Source organism: Coptis chinensis, chromosome 1 (genome assembly GCF_015680905.1).
Source record: "Coptis chinensis isolate HL-2020 chromosome 1, ASM1568090v1, whole genome shotgun sequence".
Lineage (NCBI taxonomy): Eukaryota > Viridiplantae > Streptophyta > Magnoliopsida > Ranunculales > Ranunculaceae > Coptis > Coptis chinensis.
Window position 1 is genome coordinate 20,707,210 of NC_141456.1, and position 19,766 is coordinate 20,726,975.

Genomic DNA, 19,766 nt, shown 5'->3' on the forward strand with positions numbered 1-19,766 from the left:
GGACTGATCAACAAAGATCGTCTCCTCCATCTTAACTTACTTACGCCCACTTACCACCTATAACCTTCTATGTCAAGAATATGGCCTCTACAGAACTTCATCAACACTACAGCTGGTGCTTTTTGCAAATATGATGGTGTCACATGTTGGAAAGAAAATGAGGATCGCCTTCTTGGCATTGAACTGTTATTGATGGAACTTGGAGGTGAGATTCCTGATTCTTTACAGTTTTGTCAAAGTTTACAAAGTCTTACTCTCTCTGGCAACGGCTTTTCTGGTTCAATTCCTTCTTAGATTTGTGAATGGCTTCCTTTCCTTGTTAAGCTTGACCTTTCCAACAATGGTCTCTCTGGTCCAATTCCTCCAGAACTTGGTGATTGCAAGTTTTTGAATGCGCTTTCATTCGGTGATAAACGACTTTCGGGTTCAATTCCATATAAGTTTTCTGAGCTCAAAAGATTAAAAGTGTTATCATTGGTTAATAATGATCTATCTGGGGAGATACCTTCGTCATTCTACAGATTTGATTCTTCTGGTTTTGATGGAAACAGTGGACTATGTGGTTACCCTCTTGGATCCAAGTGTGGTGAGCAACAGGTCAACATGTTCATTGTGATTCCTGTTGTTACCACGACCTTTCTTGTATTAGTAATACTTGGAATCTGCTATGTCCGCCAAATGAAACTGAAAGTACAAAATGATGTGAAAGAAACAAAAAATGGAGATTTATTTTGCATATGGAAGTATGATGGGAAGATTGCGTATACTGATATCCTTGGAGCAACAGAGAATTTTGACACCAAATATTGTATTGGAGTTGGTGTTGGTGTTATCCCTCACATGAGGAGAGAAACAGAGCTGGAGAGAAATGGAGTTGATTCGGCGTTGGAGATCTCAGAGCACGCTTCAAGGCTGCCTTCGTGCCTTTTCAGATTTCCATTTGAGCGACCACGACCGGCTCAGATGGGCGAACCAGCCATAGCTCCAGTGTTTGGGCGCGACCCGCTTCGATCTCCAACGTTTTACGACCGCCAAAGGAGAAGCGACCCAGCCCGTGTCTAATTTCATGGGCCCATTTTACAAGAATCGCGAAATTTGGTTTTTGGAGATAAAAACCAAAATCAAGGTTTTGGAAAACCTAACTAACCAAGTCAGAAGGATTGGAATCCAGACTGAAACAAAGAGAGAGAAACCTAATCTTGAAAGCTATCAAGATTGAGAGATAACCTTTACAGAGATACAACCCTGTAAAGATATAAGAGTGATCTAGTAAGGTGAGAGACTGAAAGGAGAGATTGTAATCTTCCTTCCCACTTTATAAAGAACTAGCTCTTGTGGAAGTAGGCATCATTGGCCGAACCACGGTAAATCTTTGTGTTGTGGTTTGCTTTTACTGCTTTACATTATTATTTGTTGTTGATAGTTGTTTAGCGAGTTGGGCATGTTAGTATAGGTAGTTTGTGATATTTAGATTTTGTCTGGAGTTGAAGTGTGTTCATAAACAAGTTATCTATGTAGTGGGGGAATCGATTGGTATTGGTATAATCCCTAACAAGTGGTATCAGAGCCAGGTTAGAATAGCCTAGGGTGTTATCCGAATCTTGGTCAGAAGGTGTTTGACGAAATTCCTGAGAGAAGATTTGAGGTTAAATAACTTGTAGAGATGGACCATTCCGTGAACACTCGCATGATGAGTCTGAATAGGAAGAACTATACCATCTGGAAAGCCAAGATGGAAGACTTGCTATACTGCAAGGACTTGGCACTTCCCATTGAGAATGAGGGAGTAAAACCAGAAAAGACTGATGAGGCTGAGTGGAAAAAGCTTGACAGAAAAGTGATTGGATACATTCGATGATGGATTGACGCGGTGTCTTTCACCATGTGTCCTTAAGAGACTACTGACCTTCGGTCTGTGGAAGAAACTCAAGACTGTATGAGAGGAAGTCGGGTGGAAACAAAGTGCTAGTCGTTAAGAAGTTTGCGCATTACCACGAAGTACCAAGAAGGTTCTTCAATGTCCGAGCATCTTAATGAAGTACGAATATCATCAATCGATGCATTTGATGAAGATCAATTTGGGAGACGAAGTTGAGGCTTTATTTCTATTAGGCTCTCTACCCGAAAAGTTGGGAGACATTAGCGGTTTTCTACACGGAGCGACCAAGGATGGAATTGTTACCATGGAGATGGCTACCACGTCTTTGTTGAATGAGGAGACTAGAAGGAGTGCAAGAAGCAGCTCTTCTCACTCAGAGATCCTTTTCACAGAGAAACGGGGGAGAGGTCGAAACAGAAAACCATCTCATTCTAGAGGTGATGACAGAAGTAAATCTAGGGGTGAAGCTAGAACTCCTAAGGCAGAAAGGCAATGTTACTATTGTGCCACCAAATGCCACTTCAGATATGAGTGTAGAACACTGAAGAGGGATGAGAAGAATAACTGTGTACATGAAGACATGGTGCAGAGGAACGGAAACACAGGCAGAGATACTACCGCACTAGTCGATGACCTAGTGGGAATTGTGTCAGATTGTGGTGTGTGCTGTCTTAGTACCTCATGTCAGGATACAGAGTGGGTGATAGATGGGAGCATCCTATCACGTCACACCGCGATGGGATTCTTCACTACCCTACTGTGGTGAATATGGTGAAGTAAGAATGGGTAAATGATGGAATCTCAAGATTATAGGCATTGGAGATGTTCATATAGAAACCAATGTCGGCTACACCTTGACACTCAAGGATGTAAGACATGTCCCCGACATTCGCTAAAGCCTAATTAAATTTGGGAAATTAGATGACAATGGCTTTGTAAACTCGTTTGGTAACGGGGTATGGAAACTGAGCAGAGGTTCCATTGTAGCAGCCAGAGGAAAGAAAACTTGCTTTCTTTACAAAACACAAGCTAGTTTGTGTAAAGCAGAAGCGAATGCAGCAGAAGAAGAAGCTTCATCTGAACTATGGCACAAGAGACTGTGTCACATAGGCATAAAAGGGATGGAAGTTCTTGCTAAGCAAAAGGCCGTGCCAGACATTAAAGGTACACATTTAAATACATGTACTCACTGTTTGGTAGGAAAGCAACACAGGGTGTCTTTCCAAAGATTCCCGTCTCACGTAAAGGACATCGTCCCTGAACTAGTGCACACACGATTTATGTGGTCCTATGAGAGTAAAGTCCCACCAGGGAGTTTTTCGTGACTTCTTGACATTCATTGATGATCGTCAAGAAAGATATGGGCCTATAGTCTGAAGACCAAGGATGAAGTACTTGGCGTGTTTGAGAAATTTCACAGCATGGGTGGATGAGAGACTGGGAAGTTGTTGAAGTGTATTCGCCCGATAATGGGGGTGAGTACATTGGGCCATTTGAAGAGTATTGCCAGAGTCATGGGATTCGTCATGAGCAGACCGTTCCCAAGACACCGCAACAGAATGGAATAGCAGAGAGAATGAACCGTACCATTGTAGAGAGGATGAGATGCATGCTATCTCACTCTAAGCTACCTAGAAGCTACTGGGTAGAAGCAATGCGTACAGCCGTGCATGTGATCAACCTATCGCCGGCAAAGCCTCTGAATAGTGATTATCCAGAGAGAGTATGGTCAGGCAGAGATGTTGATTATGGATACTTGAGTGTATTTGGGTGTAGGGCATTTGTGCATATTCCGAAGGATGAGAGATCCAAGCTTGATGACAAAGCCAAGCAGTGCATTTTTCTGGGTTATGGAGATGAAAATTTTGGTTACAAACTCTATGATCCGATTAACAAGAAGGTAATCCAAAGTTGAGATGTTGTGTTCTTAGAAGACCAAACCATAGCAGACTTTGAGGAGGGTGAGAAGCTACAGGCTTTCACCAATGATCTTGTTGATTCAGAACCAAAAGTTCCTACTGTGGAACGTGCAGATGGTATTGAGAATACAGAGAACCATGAGTTTGAAGCTCATGATGAGAATCCTATTGCTCATGATGGGATAGAACCTATTGGTATAGAGGATGCAGATGAGATGCATGAACCACCACCAAAGCAAGCAGAAGTGCAACCTCCTGAGGCACCAGCAGATGGGGCAAGGAGGTCTGACAGAGGGAGACTAGCCTCAACCAGTTATCCACCACATACGTACGTGCTACTATCGGATGGTGGAGAACCTATGTATTATCAAGAGGCACTTGAAGGTACAGACAAAGAAAAGTGGTTGAAGGCCATGCATGACGAGATGGATTCTTTGCATAAGAATCACACTTATGAGTTAGTTGAGAAACCCACAGGGAGAAAAGTTCTCAAGAATAAGTGGATATACAAAGTCAAGCATGAGGAGAACAATCCTCACCCAAGGCACAAAGCTCGCCTTGTTATGAAGGGATTCGGTCAAAGGAAAGGGATTGACTTTGATGAGATTTTCTCTCCTGTAGTGAAGATGACTTCTATCTGGGTGGTATTAGGTATGGCCGCAAGTATGAACCTAGAGGTTGAGTAGCTAGATGTTAAGACAACATTTCTTCATGGAGACCTTGAAGAAGATGTCTACATGGACCAGCCAGAGGGGTTTGAGGTCAAAGGCAAGGAGCACCTAGTATGCAAGCTGATAAAGAGCTTGTATGGGTTGAAGCAAGCACCGAGATAGTGGTACATAAAGTTTGACTCCTTTATGGCGAAGCAAGGATACAAGAAGTCTGCTTCCGATCATTGTGCGTTTGTTCAGAGATTTCCATATGGGGATTTCATAGTGTTATTGCTGTATGTGGATGATATGTTGATAGTTGGCCCAAACATCAACAAGATATCCAAGCTGAAGAAAGACTTGAGTAAGTCCTTTGAGATGAAGGATTTGGGTCAAGCAAAGCAGATACTTAGGATCGCGGATCACCGTGATGAAAAGTGGGAAGTTGTGGCTTTCTCAAGAAAGCTACATTGGAAGGTGTTGAAGAGATTCAACATGGATCAAGCGAAGCCGGTCCGGTTGTCCGCTTAGGGGGCCAGCCCGCATGACCAAAGAGATGTGTCCTAAGGGTGAGCATGAGCAGAGTCGGATGGAAAAGATTCCTTATGCATCCGCAGGCGGCGTTTGATGTATGCCATGGTGTGTACTAGACGGATATTGCTTTTCGCCGTTGGGGTTGTAAGCAGATTTCATCAAACCGGGTAAAGAACATTGGGAAGGTGTTAAGTGGATATTGAGATATCTCAAGGGCACTTCCAAATCATGTTTGTGCTTTGGTGGAAGTAAGCCCTTACTTGAAAGGCCTAATCGATGCGGACATGGCGGTGATGTTGACTCGATGAAGTCCACCTCCGTTATCCGGGTTACTTTTGCGGGGGGAGCGGTCTCTTGGAAATCTAAGTTGCAAAAGTGTGTTGCCCTCTCCACTACAGAAGCCGAGTATATTGCAGCCACCGAAAGTGTTGTAAAAGAGATGCTATGGATGAAGAGGTTCTTCGACGAACTAGGGCTAAAGCGTAAAACAGGTTTGTAGTTCTATGTGACACGGTCGAGGCGCCATCCACTTGAGCAAGAATCGAGTTTTCATTCTAGATCCAAGCACATACACGTGCGTTATCATTGGATTAGAGAAGTACTCGAAGACAAGCATTTGTGTATCGAGAAGATCCATACCAACAAGAACGGGTCGGATATGATGACCAAAGTCTTACCGAAAGGTAAGTTTGATATTTGTCAGGCTACCGCCCGGAATGGTATGAGACTCCTCCCGTTGATTTGGAAATTGCATGGAGGTATTCCCCATCGCTCGAGGGGAGATTGTTGGTGTTATCCCTCACATGAGGAGAGAAACAGAGCTGGAGAGAAACGGAGCTGATTCGGCGTTGGAGATGTCGAGGGCAAAGCCTCGAGGAGGCGACCGTTTCGTGCCTTTGGATCAGCCAGATTTTGAGCGACCAGCGCCCGGATAGAAGCGCACCACCGCGCCATAGCTCCAGTGTTTGGGCGACCCACGCTCAATCTCCAATGTTTTGGCGCGACCAGCCGCAAAGCGAAGAAGCAGCGCCCGTGTCTAATTTCGTGGGCTTCGCTACAGTAACCGCGAAATTTGGTTTTTGGAGATAAAAACCAAAATCAAGGTTTTGGAAAACCTAACTAACCAAGTCAGAAGGATTGGAATCCAGACTGAAACAAAGAGAGAGAAACCCAATCTTGAAAGCTATCAAGATTGAGAGATAACATTTACAGAGATACAACCCAGTAAAGAGATAAGAGTGATCTAGTAAGGTGAGAGACTGAAAGGAGAGATTGTAATCTTCCTTCCCACTTTATAAAGAACTAGCTCTTGTGGAAGTAGGCATCATTGGCCGAACCACGGTAAATCTTTGTGTTGTGGTTTGCTTTTACTGCTTTACATTATTATTTGTTGTTGATAGTTGTTTAGCGAGTTGGGCATGTTAGTATAGGTAGTTTGTGATATTTAGATTTTGTCTGGAGTTGAAGTGTGTTCATAAACAAGTTATCTGTGTAGTGGGGGAATCGATTGGTATTGGTATAATCCCCAACAGTTGGAAATTATGGGAGTGTTTACAAAGCAAAACTTCCCTCTGGAAAGACGGTGGCAGTAAAGAAACTTAATCAATCTCCAGAGCAAGCGCTTGAGAGAAGTTTTAGAAATGAGATCAAAATTCGAACTAGCATACGATATCGAAGTATTGTGAAACTCTTCGGGTTTTGTTCAGATAAACGAAACATGTTTTTGATTTTCGAGCATATGGAAAGAGGAAGTTTATTCTCTGTGTTGCACAATGAAATACAAGCAGTGGAATTGGATTGGAATAAAAGAGTTAATGTTTTTAAAGATATTGCTCATGCTTTATGTTACACGCATCATGATTGCACTCCCCCGATAATCCATCGAGACATGTCAAGCAACAATGTTCTACTAAATTCAGAACTCAGGGGCTGTGTATCTGATTTTGGTACTGCGAAACTACTCAACCTTGATTCTTCCAATCATACTCATCTTGTAGGCACTTATGGATATATCGCTCCTGGTAAGTTGGTTTGAAACATGTTATCATTTCCATGTTTTTTGGTCCTATGTGAGTTTTTATTCTGAAACTGTCTGAGCTGATTTTTTAAATTCCTGTTTTGCAGAGCTAGCTTTTACGTTGGTAGTGACTGAGAAATGTGATGTTTATAGCTTTGGTATGCTAACCCTAGAGACAATAATGGGAAGACATCCAGGAGATTCCATTGCTTCATTACCGAGGTCTGATGTATTAGATCCACGTCTTCCATCTCCAACGGACCAAAATATTACAAGGGATTTGGCTTTTATAGTGGAAGTGGCACTTTTATGTGTGCATTCAAACCCTCAACACCGTCCAACCATGCAACAAGTCGCTCAAGTCCTTTGCCGCGCTCAACCTTCTAGACTTGGGTTTGTGTTCTAATATGATAAGTGAACGTCTCACTTATAGTGTGGAATTCTTCCCTTGATGTAAAGCTATACGGGAAGGTGTGCTATCTTGGCCTTGAGAAAATTCTGAAGGATCTTGTTTTTCCTTGTAACAATGTAATTCAGGTCAAATCATGAATATTGTGATAGAAATAACATGTATACAATCCCTCCCCTAGTTGAAAGACGGTTTTATAGTAAAAGAGGATGCAATGTATTCAAGATTTTAAGTAATGCGGATCTTGTAACTACAATATTCCAATATATACTGTTGTGCTGTTTTCATGAAGATGATTTGAATAATTATTTGACCATGGTGTAGCCGGTTTAGGATCGTACGTGTATGCAATGCCACTCAATGTGATATTCTTTTGGTGTTGAATGAAACATCCTAAAAAAGTGCAAATCGGGATCTAGAAGCCATTCATGAAGCATTGAAGCTATCCCACTTCCCTCAAATATACCATATCTGTAGTGATTCGTAATTTAAGAGCCAACATAATTTTTACACCAACAAAGAGCCAATACCTAAGAAAATAGTAATATGGAAGAAGAAACATGATTAGTATCTACATATGCATATATTCCAATTGAGCCAACAAAGAAATTGATTAGAACTCGGTCCTAGCAGATGAATTATGAAAATACACTCTTCAGCAGGTCCGAACGTACTGGGCAAGTACTTCAAAGCATAGTACAAAATATTAGGATATGGCAAAATATCGATTTCTGATTTATCGATATGTATCGTGGATGTATCCCCCTCTTTGGGGATATTTGACATTGTTTCATATGCAAATATCGTGGATATATCCAAAATATCGACAAATATCGTGGATATTATAGATATTTTTTGATATATAATTTATATTTGTTTGAAATATAATGGTAAATATTAAATAAAATTGTTATATACACAAAATATCTCTAAATATCCATAAATATAGCAATATATCATAAAATATCGATAATATCGCGCAAATATCGCTGATATTTGCAGTTATAAATATCTCTAAACATATCGCGATATTTACTTATCCTTTACTGAAATCTCAATATATATTGTGATATATCGCGATATATTAACAAAAGTAAATATCGCGATATACTAACAAAAGTAACCTTTTATTATCATTATGTAAATTTGACAAACTCTTTCGAGTATTTACTAATTAATATTTTCCAAACATTCAATTCCACTCTGAAAAATGAACTCCAGGCAGCCAGGTATTGTTGGGGAAAACAATACCAATTGTAAGTACCCTCCGTTCCACACTATAGTACACGTGTCCACATAACAAGTCGTCCTCCTTCAGGTCGTCCAACACTATCAGACCGTACCCAACGACCCAACACCTAGGTCGTTCAAAGCATCAGTTACAACCATTTATGGAAGCATCAACTAGCGCAATCTCGGAGCTCAATCAATTCCACAATCAAGGAAACATTAACTTTGTAACAGCACATTAATGGTGAATCATCAAAATAGCACACCAAGGTGGATCTACACTTCATAACGGTCCAAAGCAAATATGGAAAGTCAACTCACACGCCTATAAATAGAGATAGATAAACTACATAAGGCTTGATTCAAGTTTTGCCCGAGAAACTTGATACGTAGGCAACTCCTATCCCAAGAAGAGTGCAGCCATTCACAATTCTCCAGATCATCATGTCGTTGTCCAGTAAACACAACATCTACATTGGCGCTGTCTGTGGGTTCGTTTCCTTAAGAAAAGCACATTTACCCCTTTTCTCAAGCCCACGAAGCTGGTAAAAAACACCATGAAGACGCTACAAATTAACAAATGACATGATGGCAGAACAAATGAAGACGCTACAAGACGCTTTCGTCACTTTACAACAAGAAAATCAGACGATACGCGACCAGGCCACCTCCAATGCCAACAACGGCACGACAGAAGCAGTGGAGCACAACGCCGTTGCAGCCCTCACCAACACCACCAATCAACGCTTAGAAGACTTCGTCCAAAAGTTAGAGAAGTCAAACGAAAGAGCCAGCGCGATCCAGATCGCTCAGAAGATGCTAGAAACGTACAAGGCATCACCATTCACCACAGAAATCAGAGACAAGCAGCCTCCTTCGGAGTTCATCCAGCCAAAGGTTCCCATTGTACGACGGTACCTCCTGCCAAGGCGAGCACGTAGCTCGCTTCAGTCAAATCCTTGCACTTTACAGCCATCTGGACTATGACTACCTAAAGTGCAAACTTTTTCCAGCCAGTTTGAAGGACGGAGCAATAGACTGGTTTTACACACTCCCTCCCGATTCAATCAGCAACTTCGACAAGTTGGCTGAAACGTTCGCAGCAGAATTCGTCCACAACAGAAAGAAGCGAGCCGACCTAGACTCTTTGTTCCAACTCCGGCAAGCTCATGGCGAAACGATTTGCGTCTTCCTAGGACATTTCAAGAAGGACCTCCTCTCGCTGGAATCAAGACTCAGTGACGACTTTGCAATTTCTGCATTCACAAACGCCCTATTAGACGACTCCGACCTAGCAGGGTCCCTCATGCGTAACAAGCCAGAAACCTCAGCCGACCTGTATCACAGAGTCGACAAGTATATCAAGTACGAAGAATGGATGGCCCAGCGCAAAGGTAAAGAGGTCCTCGCAGTTAGCACCGAGCAAGACCTCAAGAAAAGCAAGCAATATTCAACAACAACAACAACAACAATAACAAGAGATCCAGCTCCAGGAAGCCTTCATACATGAAGAGGGAATTCTCCAACTTCTCTAGGACGCCGAGTCAGATCCTGAAGAAGATATATACAACAACATACTTCAAACCTAACATCAACAAGGTAATCGCCATACCAGAGCGTCCATATTGCCATTTCCACAAACTCCACCACCACGACACCAATGATTGCTAGAGCTTGAAGCACTACCTCCAAGACTTGGTGGAGGAAGCAAAATAAAAAGTTCCCCCCGAAGTTTAACCCGACGAGGCACAAGCTGGATGCCAAACGCCACAGAAGCAGGAGCCACAGCAATGAACGACCTGCGAACAATAGAAACAGAAGCAAGAGCATACCAACCCGACGATCTAAATCTCCCGGTCGGTCGAGACACAACAGGAGACAGCACTCCTCCGACCACAATGAGGACAAAGTAATCAACATGATTACAGACACCTCAAATGACGAAACCTCAGGTCGGGAGAAGCGCAGAATAGTAGGATTGCTTTAAGAGATCTACCACCTCTCACACAAAGCTGAGATGATCAACCCCACCAATCTACAAACAACAACATCAATTTCATTTACAGAAGAAGACCTAGATAAGTTGTGCCTACCCCACAATGATGCCTTGGTAGTGCACATAAAAATCAATGGGTGGACAGTCAAAAGAGTCCTCATCGATCCAAACAGCTCGTGCGATATACTTTTCTATCAAACTTACAAGGACATGCACCTGCCAGACTCGGCGAAGATAGAATCAAACGCACTGCTCTACGGGTTCAATGGAGATTGCACAGACGCCATTGGAGTTGTCATCATGCCAGTCTCCATTAGAGAGAAGGAAGACATGGTCAAAACTTTAACACGTTTCAGTGTGATCGATGTCAGGTCGTGCTACACTGCCATTCTAGGACGCCGTTGGATTCACAAGATCCAAGCTATTCCATTAACCCTACACCAGGTCCTACGATTTCCCGGTCCCAGAGGCATCATGGAGCTCAGAAGCAACTAACTGGAAGCTCACAGATGCAATCAGGTCAGCACAACGACCTCACCCAAGCCTCAGGTCATTGAAGCCAAAGACGTCCCAAAAAGGCAAGATCCTCAAACATCCAGCCCTCCAGCAACTGCATCAGACAAGCTCAAAGGAAAACAAGCTCAAATAGAACCAGGAGAAAAAGTTAATTTGGGCACAACTGACGACCCAAAATTTGTCTATGTAGGGGGTGATTTAGACCCCAAGCTCAAAGAGCAACTTGTCAAATTTCTATCTCTCAATAAAGATATTTTTGCATGGTCATATATCGATATGCCAGGAATCGACCCTCAGGTGGCTTGCCACAAGTTAAATGTAGATCCAACTGTCAAGCCGATCAAACAACGACCTAGGAAATTAGCACTAAAGTTTTAAAAAGCCATCAATGAAGAGATAGAAAAGCTCAAAAATGTTGGATTCATCAGAGAAGTCGAGTACCCGACCTGGCTAGCCAACATTGTAGTCATTCCAAAGAAGAACGGTCAGGTACGACTTTGCATAGACTTCACCAACGTCAACAAGCATTGCCCAAAGGAAAGCTTCCCCCTACCAATGATCGACATACTGGTAGATCAAACGTGCGGCCATGAGCTTTTGTCATTTATGGACCCACACAGCGGGTACAACCAAATACCGTTTGCAGAAGAAGATCAAGAAAAAACGTCCTTCATAACTAAGCAAGGTACGTTCTGTTACAACGTCCTATCATTCGGCTTGAAGAACGCAGGTGCGACCTATCAAAGACTGGTCACCAAAATGTTCAAAGACTTGCTAGGAGACACTATGGAAATCTACATAGACGACATGGTGGTCAAAAGAAAAAAGGCGGGAGCTCACATCTCCCACCTGCAAGAAGCCTTTGAACGACTTCGTCAAAACAAGATGAAGCTCAACCCAGCAAAATGTGTATTTGGAGTAGCCTTAGGGAAATTCTTAGGTTACCTCATTTCACAAAGACGCATTGAAGCAAACTCAGAACAGATACGAGCTCTCCTTGAAATGCCAGAACCAACTACAAAGCAACAAATCCACAAGTTATCTGGCATGGTTTCATCCCTCAATAGGTTCATCTCAAGAGCATCTAACAAGTGCAGACCATTCCTGCAAATACTCAAAAAGGGAGCAACTTTCACTTGGACACACGAGTGCCATAAAGCCTTCAATGACCTGAAAGCTTATTTATCAACTCCACCCGTCCTGTCCAAGCCAGAAGAAGGAGAAACACTGGGGCTGTACCTTGCAACTACCGACTTCGCAATCAGCTCAGTTCTCTTTCGTGAAAATGATGGAGTCGAAAAGCCGGTCTACTTCACAAGCAAGACGTTGGCAGATTTAGAGAAGCACTACTCTCCGATAGAGAAAACAATGCTTTCTTTACTCTACTTAGCTCAAAAGTTCCGACCTTACTTCCAATCTCACAGCATCAAGGTCATCACAGATATACCTATCAAACAGGTATTGAGTTCCAACAATAAAACAGCCCGTATGGCCAAATGGGCTGAAGAACTCGGAGAACATCACATCGAGTTCATTCCCATAACGTCTCGAAAAGGTCAGGCCATTGCTGATTTCTTGGCAGATTTCCCCGTCGAAGATATCAACTAGGAACCCGAGCCAATCACTTCACTCATCAACAAGCCACCCCAGACACATGGCACCTCTACGTAGATGGACCGTGTAACAACAGTGGTAGTGGACTGGGGGCTGTATTAACTTCACCAAAAGGAAGCCAGCTACAAAAATCAATCAAGATCGATTTCGTAACGTCCAATAACAAAGCGGAATATGAAGCATTGATAACAGGACTCTGCATGGCACAACAGCTACAAGTCCCAAAGCTTTAAGGCTTACAGTGACTCTCATCTAATCGTCAAGCAGATCACCAAAGAATATGTCACAAATGGAGCAAACCTGGCAAAGTACGCACAGGTAGTGAATGACCTCATCAGATCATTCAAAATGTTCTCATTGGAGCACATCCCCAGGGAAGATAACAGACATGCAGACAGTCTAGCTTTCTTAGCTTCAAAGACACAAGAGGTCTGCCCCACCACAGTCTACATTGACATCCTGGAAAGACCCGCTTACCAGAAAGAAAATGTCAACAGTCTCAGTGATTTCCAGCCCTCATCCGCAGAAGAGATCAATCAATCTTGGATAGGCCCATTTCTCAAGTTCATTTTACATGGCGAACTCCCGTCAGAAAGAAAGAATGCTCGTGCAATACAATTCCGAGCCCCAAGATATACAGTAATCAACGGACAATTATTCTGCAAATCCACAGGAGGACCCCACCTAAAGTGTATAACTCCACGTGAAGGCAATCTAATTTTCGACAAAATCCACAAGGGTGAATGCGGCAACCATGCAGGAGCACGATCTCTGGCACATAAAGCCATAGCCAGGGGTACTATTGGCCAGGCATGCATATAGAGGCAAAAAGGTACATTCTTAAATGCCTCCAATATCAAACATTTGGTCACAACCACCTAAGTCCAGCTAGGGAATTGATCAACATAGCCAGCCCATGGCCTTTCCACATGTGGGGGCTAGACATCATGAGACCGTTCATCTCACAAAAGAAAACAGGTCTCAAATACGTCCTAGTAGCCACAGATTACTTCACCAAATAGGTTGAAGCAATCCCACTAGTCCAAGTCAAGAAAGTCAACGTCATCAACTTCATATAGACCAATATTATCACAAGATTTGGTCTACCCCACACCCTTGTCATGGACAACGGAACCCAATTTGCGGGCACACAAATCAAGACTTTTCTACAAAAATGGCACATCACTCAAACATTTTCTACACCTAGATATGCACAAAGCAATGGCCAAGCAGAGGCCACAAACAAGGCAATCAAAGAAAACCTCCAAAAGAAGTTGGAGAGCAAGAAAATCCAATGGCCAGAGCAACTCGAGAATATTCTATGGGCATACAGAACAACAGCCAAAGCCAGCATCAATTAGTCTCCATTCACACTTTGCTTCGGAACAGAAATAGTAATACCATTAGAACTCACACTCACAACCACACGTTCTGACATAGTCGAGTCAGGAGACAATGACAGCATCTTGGCAAAAGAAGTTGATCTCCTAGAGGAACGTCGAGAAATAGCCGCAATATTACTAGCTCGGTACCACCAAACAATCCAACGATCTTACAACAAGAAAGTCATCCCAAGATATTTTCAAGCTGGGGACCTAGTCCTCAAAAAGAAACTAGCTCCAGCCAAACTCGACCCAACATGGGAAGGCCCCTACATTATTGACAAAGTCATCGGAAATGGCGCATACTGGATCAAAACTCAGCTCGGAGATATGCTTCCCCGACCTTGGAATACATCTCTCCTAAAGCAATTTTATCAATAAGTTTTTCTTTTTCTCCTCAAATACATTAGTTGATACGAATAAAGTTTCATCAACATTTCAAGTACTGATGTCATTTTTGCATTACATAAGTACAATGCACCTCATTGCGCAACCCGACCTACGTCAACACAATGTCAAGTCGTACATCAAAGACGGAGTCTACAACGACTCAACTACAATCACACAGTGGTTAAGTTTCAATCAATTCAAACAAGGTCCCCCAAAAGCACCCTAAATCAACTTAACACCAACACCAGGGTTAAGTATGATTCAACTGTAATTGACACTCAAAGGCCAATTATCAGACAAATACAATCTAGGGGACCCCTAAAAGGACCCCACGTCAACTTAAGACCTCACAAAAAGGTCAAGTTATACTCAAATATAATGGCCACTCAAAGGCTTATTATATCAGTCAGAAGTTTCCCCAAAAGGAACGAACCAGGGCGTACACCTAGGGGCAAGACGAAGCCTAGGTACTAACTACACAAATACATTAGGTTATACGCAAACACTTTCCAACCTATATCAAACAGACGACCTAGCAAAGTCAAGCAATTCATCAGTACGACTACGATGCAACACAGGTCGTCAAACAAAAATCCAAAAAAACAAAGCAATCACATGCATGCTTCAACCAAAATTCCAACAGGTAAGTAATTTAAGTATTGCTAGTTACATACAATTTCGGTTAGATACATGAGGCACCTAGGTTATCCCAGGAAAACGACCTCAGTATCCCCACCATAAAAATATAAAGTGTATCAGTATCAGTAGCAACTCGAGCAAAAAGAGAATATTGTTCCAACATTTCAACCACATCACAAACATCAATCAAACAAGAAAAGACTCAAACAACACGTGTTACTTGATCAACATTCAAAGGTTCCAAGGGCCCACCCTCTTCACCCACCGAGCCACTAGCTAGATCAGCAACAACTTCAGAAACATCAAAGACAGTAGCAACAGGAGGCACAACTGAAGGAACCGCTGGAGTAAAACCTAGGTCAGTTGGCAGGTCAAATCACCCACCAGTATCTACACCAGTATCTTCAACAGACACTATTGCAGTACCACTTTCAATTGCCATCTTCAGAGCTCATACCTACGATCTAGCTCCAGATAGTCATCCATTAGAACGTAGGTATCTCCACTCTCCACCAAATCAACCAGGTTATTATATTCAGTTTCAGCTCGTTCAGCAACGGACCGCAACTTCTTACACTCAGCAGCCTATTGCTGAGCCTCCAACTTTGCAGAGTCAATAGAGGGTTGCAAGAGAGCTACTTTCCCACACAACTCTTGCACCTAAGCCCTCAGCCCTACAACCTCAGCCCTCTCCACTTGCTGCTCGGCCACTAGCCTGCTGCAAGTTTGCCTGCTGGCATCCAGCTCCTTCTTGAAATAATCAAAAATAGAAGCCATCTCCTTCAGCTTCCTGTACATTGCCATAACCTAACAAACAAGAAAACAAATATAGATATCAAATTGGATCAAAATCGACAAAGCCCAATGAAGTAAGCTCAAAATGGAAGAACACTCACATAGCACAAAGACCAGTCCATCTCCAGCAAGTTCACTTCCAGACCCTTATTATCCAGCTTACACCTATCCCCATCAAGCACAATACTCTCTAGCAATGCCCCACTAACCAACTTGGACTTAAAGCTACAGTCACCATTCTCCACAAATTTTTTCAGCCCACTAACAGGGTCTTCATACATAACCAGCTAGTCCAGAACAACACTTTCACTCTTCTTACTTGGGTCCATACTTCCTGACCCCTTGCACTATTTAGCAACAGGCTCAACCTCATCAACTTTCTTCTTTCCACGGGCCTCAGCCACCCTATCATCAGCAGCCAAATCAATCAGGTTCATCATCTTCAGATGAACCCGACCTGAAGGTGTACGACCCTCACCAGTACCAGGTCGTTCCTCAGACTCAGTTCGGGCCCTTTTAACCCCCTCCGACTCAACCACTTCAGAACGCCTCTTCAGATTAAGCTTCCAGAACGAAGCAGGAGCATCACCCACCCCACCAGATTGATCTGCATCACCAGAGGAGAAGCGGTTGGACGAAGAACATGCCACACTCGAAAGAACATGCCACATCCCCCAGCTCAGAACGTTGGGATGACAAGCGATTTGCATCACCCAACTCAGAGAGTCTGGATTGCGTCACTCCTCCAGCAATCCTCACCGCCCCAGAACGGTGTTCATCAGATCCTCCAACCAACCTAGCCGCCCCAGAACGGCTATCACCAGCACCTCCAGCCATTTTCCCTCCATAAACAGGTGCTTTCTTTTGGCTCTCCCTCTCCATGGCAGATTCCGAGCTAGAATCAGAGATAACAACTGCAGTTTTGCGAGCCCTCGCCTTTTGCTCTAGCCTCTTACGGTTGATCTTCTCTCCTCCGCGCCTCTTAAAATAATGTGCAACCTCCCCCAACAATGCCTGTTTCTCCTCCAAACTCAAACAAACGAACCTTTCAATAACACCGGCCTTAGTACGAAAATGAATATTGATCTCTGCAAAAACAAACAAAATAAATTAGAATGTCCAAATTATGATATAACATACACACATTATGACCTAAAACCAACGACTTACCAGGCAACTTTATAGCCCGATTTTCAATCTCCAAACCAAGAGGACAATATCTACCCGCAGCCAATAACGGCCTACTATTCCAGTCCTCCTTACTCACCCCCACGATAATAGGAGACTTCCCCTTAAAGACATAAAAATTGAAATTCATAGCACCCAACCTCCTCACAACAAAGTGCTCCGTCACATCCGATAAACAAATGTTATAGCCCTTGTCATTCAACAAGTCCAACACATGGAGAATCCTCCAGCTGTTCCCCACGAACTGACAAGGGGCTTTCCCTAAAAAGTTCAACACCTCCACAGTAAGACAAGAAAAAGGCAACCTCATCCCAGCCTTCAACTGTCCATAGAAAACAACTACTCTTCCACCCCAAGGAACGTAGTCACTATGAAAAAAATTCCTCTCTCCCCTCAGGTCGTACATGACCAGGTCGGAATCCACCCAGCCAAACTCCTCCCTCAAAGCTGCATAGCAATCCTCCGACTTAGGCTTCCTCACATCCACCGTCTCCAACGATGAAGACGATGAAGCCTTGTCACCACTACACATCCTCTCCTTAACTTCTTCATCACTTACTATTCTCTCTCTCCATTCATCAACTTCCACCTCACCACTCAAGCTATCACTGGTAGCAGACATTACGAGGTCTAAAATTAATGAAAAAAAAGATTTGCAAGATCAAAAGACGCACCTAATACCGAAGAAGGAAAAAGTTTTTTTTTTGTTTCTCTCTTTTCTTCTTTCTTTCGCTCTGGGTTTTTTCTCTTTGTTTAGAATGAGAACTGAGCAAGCGAAATCCCAAAGTCAAAAACCCCTCAACTACCCCAAACCTCGAGAACACAAAAATATTTCGTGTTCCCAAAACTTAAATCATTACTCGCCCACAAATCGCCGTAATTTCAGGCCCACAAATTTAGCCCAAATAGTTCCTGCACATTCCCCAAAACCTAAATTCAAAACAAAACAGCTATCAGACATGTGGTTCAAATCTTTACTTTTTAATCGTTCTTTCTCCGCGCCACAGCTGTCCAAAGAACGAATAAAAATAAAGGGGCTATGTAAGTACCCTCCATTCCACACTACAATACACGTGTCCACATAACAAGTCGTCCTCCTTCAGGTCGTCCAATACTATCAGACCGTACCCAACGACCCAACACCCAGGTCGTCTAAAGCATCAATTACAACCATTTATGGAAAGACATCAACTAGCACAATCTCGGAGCTCAATCAACGCCACAATCAAGGAAACATTAACTTTGTAACAACACATTAATGGCGAATCATCAAGATAGCACACAAGGTAGATCTACACTTCATAACGATCCAAAGCAAATATGGAAAGTCAACTCACACGCCTATAAATAGAGAGAGATGAACTACGTAAGGCTTAATTCAAGTTTAGCCCGAGAAACTTGATACGTATGCAACTCTTATCCCAAGAAGAGTGCAGCCATTCCCAATTATCCAGATCATTAGGTCGTTGTCCAGTAAACACAACATCTACACCCATCGATCCCCACAAAAATAACTTGTACTTGGACAATCTACTACTCCAATCAAAAATCTAATCTTTCACTACAACTAACAACTAACAACCACAATCCTAATCTATAGATATAACTATCACAAACAGGCAATAGAAATATAAAGCAAGTAAAACATACCACAATACAAAGATGTAACATGGTTCGGCCAATGATGCATACTTCCACAAGAGCTAATCCTTTTATAAATATGGGAAGGAAGATTACAATCACTCCTCTTAAGTATCTCCACCGTACTAGATCACTCCTCTCTCCTTACAAGCTTTTTTCTTTGCAAGGGTTTTCTCTCAATTTTGATTGCTCTCAAAATTGTGTTTCTATTCAAGACTTGGTTTTCCAAAACCTAACTTTTGTTTTTATAGTAATCTAAAATTTCGGCGCGTCTGCAAAATTTTACATTACTGTGGAGAAAATCATAACCCGGCTTATTCAAGCATGAGTGTGGACGCGCTCTCAGATAGGCAAATCTGAGCCCAAAGTCCAGTAACTTTGTTTCGTGAGAGGCTGAAAAAAACTATCTTCTTTTTCACGACAAAGGCGCGGGCGCGCCGTGGTCACGACCAATTTAAGCATGTGCGCGCTCAAACTTCTTTACACGAGCAGTACGGTTTCTCTCCTTCATCCTCATCCTCATGTGAGGGATAACTCCAATAATCTCCCCCTCCCGAATATTGAGGGGGGCACCTCCATGCATTCCCAAATCAACAGGAGGAGTGTGCTACCATTCCGGCGGTAGCACAACAAACATCAAACTTACTTTCCGGTAAGACTTTGGTCATTACATCTAGAGCTAAACATCTGGAGCTAGGAATTCGGAGTTAATAATCTGGACCTAGCTATTCAGAGCTAATAGCCTAGTAGTTTTCTTTTCTTGAGTGTTTTTTTTCTTTTCTAGTTCATCATTCTAGAGTAGAATTTCTTTAGTTTAATCTGGAGTTGAAGGTAAAATTTTGACTTCGAGGTTTTTCTAATGAAGTTCTTCGTGTTCTTCATCTTTAGTCTTCTTTTCCCCTCTTTCAATCTTGAGTAGAAGCTTCTTTTCACCAAAAGTTGTTTTTTCTCAAATCAGCTTTTTCAA

At 42.7% G+C, this 19,766-nt stretch overlaps 1 pseudogene across 1 annotated transcript; it reads left to right on the top strand.

Annotated features, from left to right (window-relative positions):
- The first annotated feature begins 69 nt into the window (after positions 1–69).
- LOC147522806 (putative inactive receptor kinase At1g27190 pseudogene) lies at positions 70–7,617 on the top strand (annotated as a pseudogene). Its single transcript, XR_015199581.1, has 3 exons — positions 70–820; positions 6,515–7,003; positions 7,107–7,617. The product of XR_015199581.1 is annotated as a putative inactive receptor kinase At1g27190 pseudogene (transcript).
- The last annotated feature ends 12,149 nt before the right edge of the window (positions 7,618–19,766 follow it).